This window comes from Ailuropoda melanoleuca, chromosome 1 (assembly GCF_002007445.2).
Source record: "Ailuropoda melanoleuca isolate Jingjing chromosome 1, ASM200744v2, whole genome shotgun sequence".
In the NCBI taxonomy this organism is placed as follows: Eukaryota; Metazoa; Chordata; class Mammalia; order Carnivora; family Ursidae; genus Ailuropoda; species Ailuropoda melanoleuca.
In genome coordinates, this window is record NC_048218.1 from 199,027,074 (window position 1) to 199,037,687 (window position 10,614).

Below are 10,614 nucleotides of genomic sequence, written 5' to 3' on the forward strand. Positions count from 1 at the left end.
ATGCCGACAGACCCAGCCAAAAAGCCATTCCTGAAACTTTTGGATAAAAGGTACAAAGTTGAAGTGGTTAAAATTATATAAACATTACAGTTGCTTCACTTACTGGCTATAAGCCCTTGGACAAGCCAATATTTTTTTTTAAAGATTTTATTTATTTTTATTTGACAGAGCACAAGCAGGGGGAGCAGCAGGCAGAGGGAGAGGGAGGCTCCCCACTGAGCAGGGGTTCGATCCCCAGATGTGGGGCTTGATCCCCAGACCCCGGAATCATGACCTGAGCGAAAGGCAGACGCTCAACCAACTGAGCCACCCAGGCGTCCCAGGACAAGCCAATCTTTATGAATCACAGATGGTCATCTATAAAATGGCCTATCTCTTCTGAGAGTTATAAGACTAAAATAAACAATGTATGTAAGGTATTAAGATAATTATTTTAGGGGCACCTGGGTGGCTCAGCCGTTAAGCGTCTGCCTTCGGCTCAGGTCATGATCCCAGGGTCCTGGGATCGAGCCCCTCATCAGACTCCCTGCTCCGCGAGAAGCCTGATTCTCCCTCTCACACTCCCCTTGCTTGTGTTCCCTCTCTCACTATCTCTAATAATAAATAAAATCTTTAAAAATAATTATTATTATTATTTTAGCCACTGACCTGCCCAGGATTATTAATGCCACATCAGTAGAATGTGGGTAATTTCATTTAATCTTTTGCCTGAAAAATGTTCACAAAATAATGAGCCAAGCAGGATATTAAAATTTCACTTACAAGATGTAACAAATAAACTTTCTGTCTGTAATTCCAGAAAGTTACAAACCCGAGGGCTATTAGTGTCACTGCTAAATTTACCTCCATCCCCTAAATTAAACATGAAACCCCAGTGGAACAACTCAAAACTTTATGTAAATTGTAGCTCTATGAATTGAACACATTCACACCTCAAAACAGTGTACTGAGTACTTCAGGAAAGGATATGATTTATGAAGTTCAGTAAATTATCAGGTAAAATAATAATTCCAAAAAGGTACACTCTACCAGATTGGGATTACATTGCTTTGGCAATAATGGTTGTGTATTTCAAAGTTGTACAGTTACATTAATAACTTTACATGACTACCAAGCTGTTTGAGACCATCTGGATTTCATTTCTAAATAAACCACTTTTTCCTTAGCTACCGTGACAGGACAGAAAGGGCTTAATAAGTACACCGGGAAAACAGTTTTAAATATTCACCTGCTGTTGGCAGAATGCCACTTAAAATGAATACTATTATAGCATCTGGTCCTAAGTAATTACAGTAATTAATAATAATAATAATACCTTGCACTTATATTCCCTACATTACAGAAGTAATTTCTCATCATCTGTGAGCTCTGCGACTCTGGGGAAGTGCCGAGAGTTTCTGCCAAGTCTGAATCCGTCAAGCACATCCTACTTTCTGAAGACCATTTTCTTTCCTGTTCTAAATACAGACAGAACAAATATCTAACATTTTTCAAGTGTACATAAATGCTGTTATAATTAATAAAACCAAAATTCATTAAAGTATTTCTAAATTCATAGTAGCTTACCATTTAGTATTTTCTCAATGAATGGATACTGAATATACAACTATCTAACGAGAACAAGAATTAGCTTTTAAAAACAAAACTTATTCAAAATAAGATCCTTGCCGTCAAAAAGGATCCAGAACCATTGAGCCATGTTCTACTTTTCAAAACAAGCTGATAATCATTAACTCATCCGATTCATAATGAAGCTTTCTTGAGTCCTAGAAGATCACCCACACAAGGTATTTTTCAGAATGGAACACTCCATATTACGTGATCAATGTATGAGGGGGGTGGGGGTGGGGGGAGGCTGGCAGGAAAGGAAATGGCACTCGTAAAGCATCTGGCCCATGTCACCTGACCCAAACTTCACCCCACCCCAATCTTCTTATCTTGCTCTCTGGAAAGAAATCTAGATATGCGGTGAATGAACTTCTTCACATGGTCACCCTCCTCTGAGAGTTCTTTGCCTCAGACTCCTGCCTGCCCCCAGATGACCCTGCCTCCTCTGAGGTCTCTCAAGAAGTCGTCTTTCTTCTCACGGTCACTCTTCCTCCTCACAAGACCCCAGCTTCTCTGAACTCAGGCTGGTGGGGGAGGACTCTCCTGCCGGCCCTGAAGCCTTGTCACCTCCTGACCTCCCAGCACTCTGCTCTCACTGAGACAGCCTCTTGCCTCACTTTCCTTCCTTCCGTCCCAGTGCAATAGCCAGGTGGCTCAATTGTTCCTCCCCTGTCCTCTTCACCACCAATCTCTTCCTCTGCCCCACACTGAAAACCCACTCCGTGGTCCAAACTGGTCCAGTACCTACATCACCTCCCCAGACTAGGCTGCAAACACCCTATGTTCTTTCCCTCCAGAGAATGGCTTGCTCTCCCACTTCCCACTCAACGGTCATTTTACCTCAGCAAGGCTCCCAATTCGGTCACCTCACCATTTTTCTGTTTTCCATTACCCTCCTTTTGTCCTCATTTTCCTCTTTACTTAGAATCTAACCAACTCCCTTGGAGGCCTTTTTTTTTTTTTTTTTTTTTTTTTTTTTTTGCTTGCCTCTGTCCTCCTTGCCTGCACCCAAGTAGTTGAGTTTTGCCACAGAAAAATCACACAAGCAGGCCGATTTCGCTTTTTAGATTCAAAACCACAAACCTCAAAGAACATGCAACACTGCCCAGCATGTCTACACTTTTATTTTGCTTCCTCAACCTCTAAGATGACAATTTCACACTTTGCTCTTTAAATTTCTAACATCCTTCTTGCTCCTTCCCCTAGTACAATGGCTTTCTGCCAATGACCCCCCAGAACTAGGGCTCTAACTGGGACCTTCCAGGGTTCCCAAGAGTACAGCCAACTGTCCACCTGATATGCCTCCATGGATCTGAAGCAAAATTCTTCATTTCCTCCCTCCAGACCTGTTCCTCCCCCAATATTCCCCACCTCATAAATGACACCACCATTCCTCCCAAGCTGCCCAAGGTAACCAGGACTTATCCTTCACTTTTCCTTTTCTCTCTCTCAGCTTCCACACCAACCCATTACCTCCCAAAATACAACCCAAATCCATCCTCCTCTCTTCATCCCCACTGCCACTACCAAGATTAACCACCCATATCGCCAAGCAAGCCAACCCCAACAGCCTTCTGCAGGCTTTCACCATTTCTACATCAACCCTGCCCCCAACTCATTCTCCACACATCAGCCAGAAATGGATCTTAAAACAGAAATCAGCTCTCATTCCTCTGCTCAAAACAGAATGATGGCTTCCCAAGACTCAGAAAAGAATACGGAACTCTTGGGGCGCCTGGGTGGCACAGCGGTTAGGCGTCTGCCTTCGGCTCAGGGCGTGATCCCGGCGTTGTGGGATCGAGCCCCACATCAGGCTCCTCCGCTATGAGCCTGCTTCTTCCTATCCCACTCCCCCTGCTTGTGTTCCGTCTCTCGCTGGCTGTCTCAATCTGTCAAATAAATAAATAAATAAAATCTTAAAAAAAAAAAAAAAAAAGAATATGGAACTCTTTGCATGGCCTTCAAAGCCTGAATACCCCAGCGTCGGTAGTAAAATAGGAAGGTTACCGGGGAGAGCAGTGGAGTTCACAGTTGTGGTTGGCAAAAGGAGGCTAGGGATGAAGGAGCAGACTGCCTGAGGCAATGATTTTTGAGAGACTGGGGTTTTTTTTTAATTGTTTTATTGATTTTCAATAGGTTATACATGCATAAGGCAGAAAAAGCAAAAGACATCAAAGGGCATATACAATGATGTCACCCTCTGTGATCTCATCGCCCTGTGTTTCCTACATCCTCGCAGAATCTATGCCCATGCATACACTCCAGGTAGAGCCCCTCATACACATCCACAAAACAACCTATCACACGCACTATTCTGCACCTTTTTTTTCTTTCAAAGATTTTATTTACTTATTTGACACAGAGAGAGAGAGAGAGCACAAGTAGGGGGAGTGGGACAGGCAGAAGCAGACTCCCCACTGAGCAAGGATCCCCACACGGGGCTTGATCCCAGGACCCTGGGACCAAGACCCCAGCCAAAGGCAGACACTTCACCGACTGAGCCACCCCAGCACCCCATTCTTTTCTTCATTTATCAGAGGTTAGAGATCTGTCCTTATCTGCACCTACAGAGTTACCACATCCCAATCTCCTACCAGACATCTGGGAGGTTCCCGATCCTTTGCTAGGATGGAGCCAGCCATACTTCAAAACAGTGAGAAGCTAGCCCATTTCCTTCCTCCTCTTTGCCCACCTTCCACCCCACCCTTGCCAGTACCACTCTTCCTCGCTCATGGCACCCTCCCCACACCTAATTATTTTCTTGTCCCTGAGCCCTTTCTTGCTTTGGGCCTTTGCATTTGTTGTTCCACTGCCTGAAATGCTTTTTTCCTGGTTCTTTACAAATGGCTTGCTCTTTCCTTTTCTTGGCTCATCCTCAAGTCATCTCCCTCGGTGTGTGCCCTGATGGCCCTATCTACAATGCTTGGGGCAGTTATTCAGTGACCTCTCTCATCTGTCTGTTTCTTCCCTTCATAGCATTGCTCCCAATCGAATTATTCTGGTTTAACTGTTTACATGTGGATTTTCCATCTGTAAACTCCCCAAAAGCCAGTGGTCTCAAATGTCTTAAGTCCATGGCTATATCTCGAGCACCTAGCAGAGCATTTAGAACCATCAATAAAGATTTTGTGAATGAATGAGTTCTTTGATCATAACAAACACCGAATACTTTCAAAGTGCCAGGCACTGTGCTAGGTACTTGCCCTGATATGCTTAGAGGTATAAATTCAGAATGGAAAAAAAACCCCACACCTTACTAGTAATAGTGTAACCACTATTACTCAAGGCGTAGGATATTAAAATGGGCAATGACTTCACTTCAGTTTTTACATTTGCAAAGTAAAAAGATTATGTGTACTAAAATATAAAAAGGCAGCTGGAAGAGTATTAAATGCATAGCTGAGTTGACTTATTTTGACAGTATTGTGTATGTTGTAATTTAGCACCTCAATGCTTGACACTTATGCAAATATCCTTTTCATCCCACATCTCATTTGATGCCATTTACTTGTACTACCTGAACCCTTCCACTCAAAACTGCAATCTTCTGTAATTTTTCTCTCTTCTGAAATTGTTGCATTACCACAAATGTAAAGTACTTAGCACTTACCTGTAAAATTTTCTTGTCTTACTCCAGAGTTCCTAAAACTACATTTTTTTTTAAAGATTTTATTTATTTATTCGACAGAGATAGAGACAGCCAGCGAGAGAGGGAACACAAGCAGGGGGAGTGGGAGAGGAAGAAGCAGGCTCATAGCGGAGGAGCCTGGTGGGGCTCGATCCCATAACCCCGGGATCACGCCCTGAGCCGAAGGCAGACGCTTAACCGCTGTGCCACCCATGCGCCCCTAAAACTACATTCTTCCTACATATTTTAAACATACTCCAAAGACAAGGAGTTTTCAAGACACAAATCTTTCCCTCTTGGGGCACCTGGCTGGTTCAGTAGGTGGAGCATGCAACCCTTGATCCTGGGGTCTGGGTTTGAGCCCCACACTGGGGGATAGATTGTACTTAAAAAAAAAAAAAAAAAGTATGGGTGTTTGAGTGGCTCAGTTAGTTAAGCATCTGCCTTCACCTCAGGTCGTGATCCCAGGGTCCTGGGATGGGAGCCCTGCATCTGGCCCCTGCTCAGTAAGGAGTCTACTATCCCCATCCCTCTACACCTCCCCCTGGGCGTGCTCTCTTGCTCTCTGTCAAATAAATAAATAAAATCTTTAAAAAAAGAAAAAAAAGTTGGCTAACTGAACATAATGAAAAAAAAAAGATTAATGGAAGAATGATGCTAAGTGAAGCCACGTGTGGCCGACAAAATGGCATTAAAGTTCGAGTTGGAACCACAGACCCTCCACTTAAAGTCTCTCAGCCTTAATTCCCTCATTTAAGAATTAAATGAGATCATTTTAAAGAGCTCCTAGTATAGAGCCTGGCACACAGTAAACATCCAACAAATGGCAAAGAAATAATTCAGCACCAAGACACTGAAGAAAGGTGGGAATTAAGATTCAGATTTCGCTCACCCCAGAAACACACTCTTTTCTCTATAAACACTCAGTAATCAGTTACTATGAGATCACCTACAATCTTACATTTCCGGAAACACCAAAACCCCTGTGGACACATTCCCATTATCCCCTGCCAAAAGTGAGAATAAACAGACCGCATTCTGCAAATAAGAATACTGAGGGAATGACGAATAAGTAATTTGACCACATTCCTTGACTGAGGCCACAGTAGTTGCCAGAACACAAAACTCAGTTATTCCATTAAGACCCTCCTCCCTCCCTAGCCTCAGTGCATCTTTTCCAAAAGCCTTCCTCCGCACCCAACCTGAAAAGCGTCCCTTCACGGGGTCTGAACGACAGCCCTACTCCTGGACAAGAGCCCTCGTGGCGCGGCCCGGACCCGACTCTCCCGAGGGCCCTCCGCGATCCTCCCGCTCTCCTCCCGCTCTCCTCCCGCTGCGGTCCTCGCCGGCCCCGCCCGGCCCCGCACACCCGCACCGCGGAGCGGGACCCGAGCGGAGAGGAACGGCCGGCCCGCCCAGCCCACGGCGCCACACCCACCGGCCGTCACCCGCCGCATCTCCGCGCCGTCGCCCTCCGTCCCTGGAAGCCCCCCGGACCGCCCTCGCGGGCAGCGCCCCCACACCTCACCCCAAGCCGGGCTCCAGCCCCTTCTCGGTCGGACCCCACGCTCCGCGGCTAGCGCACCCGAGACCCGCCGTAATCGTCGTGCTGCGGTCCACCGCCCAGCTCGCTCGGCTCCGGTGCTCGCACCCCCTCACCCGTGCCGCCACCTCACCCGCGGCTCGGCGGCCAGGGTTTCCGGACGCTCACGTGACCCGCCTGTCCCCAAGGCATGCTGGGAGTTGTAGTCCGACAGCGGCCTCACCTGCGGGCCGCCAGGAGAGGAGGGGGAGGCGGAGGGAGAGGGAGGGCGGAGGCCTAGGTGAAGCTGAGCTGCTGGGCTGGGGAGGGGACGATGGCCAGGAGTGTAAGCTGGAAAAAGTCTGTGAGAAAGAGATAAGATATAATCTGGGGAGAAATGCTATCTAGGTCATCTTTTTTCAGAAAAGCTTTATTCTTCTTTCTTTTTATAAAAAGTAGCATGCTGCTAAGTTTGCTACTGACCAGCCAGCCGTAAGGGCATTAAGCTTCAGATTTTTGTTTAAATTAATTAAATGCCGTGGCCCCTGCCCACGGGGCCAGTAACCTGCCACTGTCATTCGCTGTTCTGGACTCCACCCCACCCACCCAGACAAATAGATGAATGTTAAGATCCTGACAGCCTCTCGAAAAATTTAAAGGCGTTGGGACATAGGACTTGCATGCAAGTGGAGTCTGCTGCCTTCCTGGGCCCTCTTTCAACTGTTGGGGAAATTCAACTTAAAAAAAAAAAAAAAATCCCCCAACCCAGAAAACCTCCGCACAAAGGGAGCAGAAGAAGAAAAAAGATTTACTGTGGGATAAGCGTTAAACCAGAAGGTGATGCTCGTTACAATGAACTAACAGACTGCAAAAACACGGACAGGAATCTCCTGCATGTGCAGCCAAGCAGATACAACCCCTTATATGCTCGTTCTCGGGATAAACAACCACCAGTCCTCAAACGAGAGGACTTGACAGGACGTTTTGTCACAAATAGTGGGTCCTGACTTTATCATGGTGATTGGGGAGACTGCCTATGTTGGCTTATCCAAAGGAGAAACAAACTTCTCTTATCTTTAGGACATGAGATAGTGTTGCAAATCAGAGCAAGGAGCCCACAGAAGTTAGGCTTTTAGCCTCCCTGGCAACTGGGGGACTGGAGCACTCCCTGGATGTTTATTTCAAAAGATAGCTCCCAGGTCCTGCAAAGGTTCCTGATAGGAGACTGGCAAGAGATTATTTAGCCATTATGAAGCTATTCATCTATTTGAAAGGGATAAAGAAAGAAATTTTGAAAGAAAAAGAAAGAAAAGGGCAGGGTCGAGGTGGGAGTTCTACCTTAGTTTCTCTCTTCCCTTATTTCTAAGGGAGAATTAAACCTCTTCTTCTTAATTTGTATTTGCCTTTGCACAACACAATTGTAGTTCTGTTTCCAGTCGTTTGAGAGTGTGGCTGGGAAAATGTGATGTCAGGGTGAGCAAAACCAAATCAGCCAAATGGTTCACTCTTATTTTTAAAAATATAATCTGGAGGGGTCCCTGGCTGGCTCAGTTGGTCGAGCGTGCAACTCTTGATCTTGGGGTGGTGAGTTCGAGCCCCATGTTGGGTGTAGAGATTACTTAATAAAAAAAAAAATATATATATATATATATATGAATATTATGCAGCCTTTAAAAGGAATGAAATTCTAACACATGCTACAACATAGATGAAACTGGAGAGCATTATGCTAAATGAAATAAGCCAGTCACAAAAGGACAAATATTATATGATTCCATTTACATGAAGTACCTAGAGTAATCAAATTCACAGGGAGAGAAAGTAGGATCATGGTTACAAGAGGCTGAGGGGAAGAGAAATGTGAGTTATTGTTTAATGGGTAGAGTTTCAGGAGCAGCTGGGTGGCTCAGTCGTTAAGCATCTGCCTTCGGCTCTGGGTGTGATCCCGGCGTTCTGGGATTGAGCCCCACATCGGGCTCCTCTGCTGGGAGCCTGCTTCCTCCTCTCCCACTCCCTCTGCTTGTCTCTCTCTCACTAGATCTCTCCCTCACTGGCTGTCTCTGTGTCAAATAAATAAATAAAACCTTTAAAAAAAATGGGTAGAGATTCAGTTGGGGATGATGCAAAAGTTCTGGAAATGGATATTAGTGATGGTTGCACAACACTGTGAATATATTTATGCCATTGAACAGAACCCTTAAAAATGGCTAAAACGGGGCCCCGGGTGGCTCAGTCGGTTAAGCATCTGACTCTTGATTCCAGCTCAGGTGGTGATCTCAGGGTTGTGAGATCGAGCCCGGCGCTGGGTTCCACACTCAGCACAGAGTCTGCTTAAGGGAGAGTCTCCCTCTCCCTCTGCCCTTCCCCAACCCGGCTCATACTCTCTAAAGAAAAAAAAGGCTAAAATGGTAAAGTGTACATATTGTGAAACATATGTGTGTGCATGTACATATGTGTATGTTTGCGTGTGTGGAGAGGATGTGAATAAGTGTAGGGCGCCTGAGTGGCTCAGTTGGTTAAGCATCTGCCTTCAGCTAAGTTCATGATCCCAGGGTCCTGGGGACTCTTTGCTCAGTGGGGAGTCTGCTCCTCCCTCTCCCTTTGCCTCTCCCCAGGCTTGTGCTCTCTCTCTCGCTCACCTTCTCTCAAATAAATTAATAAAATCTTTTTTAAAAAATAAAATGAGTATATAACCTGTGTCACTACCAGGTCAAGAAGCCCACGCCACGCTCTCTGCGCTCATAGTCATGTTGGCAGAGAGGGTCTGGTGGAGAAGGTCAGAATGGGGGAGGCAGAATCTCTCTCTCTCCTTAACTTCCATAACCATCTAGACATTTTACTATTTGATTTTTCTAGGATTTTATTTATTTGTGAGAGAGAGAGAGAGAGAGAACATGGCAGGGTTGGGACAGCAGAGGGAGAGTAGGGAGCCTGCCCTCAGGACTTGGTCCCACGACCCTGAGATCATAACCTGAGCCAAAGGCAGAGGCTTAACCAACTGAACCACCCAGGTGCCTAGATATTTTACTATTTGATTTCCACTTCTAGATGTTCTCCAAGTACTGGAGCTGAGTCAGCTGACTGTTTTTCTTCCCCAGTAACCATTACCAGAGGAAGAAACCATTTTGACAAATAGCCTCACTGACAGGAACATCTAACAGGTTTTATTTCCTGCCTCCTGCCCATACAGGGTGGTGGGTCTTGAACAATATTTCATTTTCAATTTGTGGACATCTGCCTGTGGCTCTCCCAGTGACCACGTGCAACAGCAGCACTTGGCAGTGCCTTGGTTTTCTTGCTCTACCTGCCAGCACCAGGTTTATGACTCAAAAAAGAGGTGCCTGAAAAGGGATGTGTAAATGGAATATGAGATAAGATAAATTATAACTTACGGGTTTTCTGAAGGAATCATAGAAAGAAATGCTCTTGGGAAGTGAACAAATCCTCCTCTATTTCTGTGCTTCTCAATCTTTTTAGACCTCAACCCCACAGTGAGAGATACACGGGTACATCCATGCACGGACACAACTGACCCAAACAGTATACAAAATAGTTCTTAGCCTTACCGCATGAGACAACATTCTGAAATTCTGTCCTAGTTTCTTCCGTAAAAATGCTGGTTGTGGGGCACCTGGCTGGCTCAGTTGGTAGAGCATACTGACTGTCACTCTTGGGGTCATGAGTTAAAGGCTCATGTTGGCCATGGAACCTTCTTGAAAAAAAGAAAACAATGCTAGTTGCCACCCATCAAAATGGATTTCATGACTAATAGTTCTCAGCCCGCAGTTTGAAAACACTGTACCAATTTAAATATTTTATCAGTCTGACGTTTCCGTTTGCACATGGTAGCTTAACT

The 10,614-nt window shown here is 45.5% G+C and overlaps 1 protein-coding gene across 4 annotated transcripts in view; it reads right to left on the reverse strand.

Annotated features, from left to right (window-relative positions):
- SLC37A3 (solute carrier family 37 member 3) overlaps window positions 1-6,936 on the reverse strand; it is a 46,519-nt gene extending 39,583 nt beyond the window's left edge. For 2 of the 4 annotated variants that reach the window (XM_019794085.2, XM_011218196.3), the window contains exon 1: window positions 6,765-6,936. The gene's annotated coding sequence lies outside the window, so the exon portion shown is untranslated. Of the gene's footprint in view, window positions 1-1,315; window positions 1,454-6,764 lie in introns of those variants that run through there. The other 2 variants (XM_034637995.1, XM_034637988.1) reach the window with 2 other exon arrangements.
- Window positions 6,937-10,614: the final 3,678 nt, after the last annotated feature.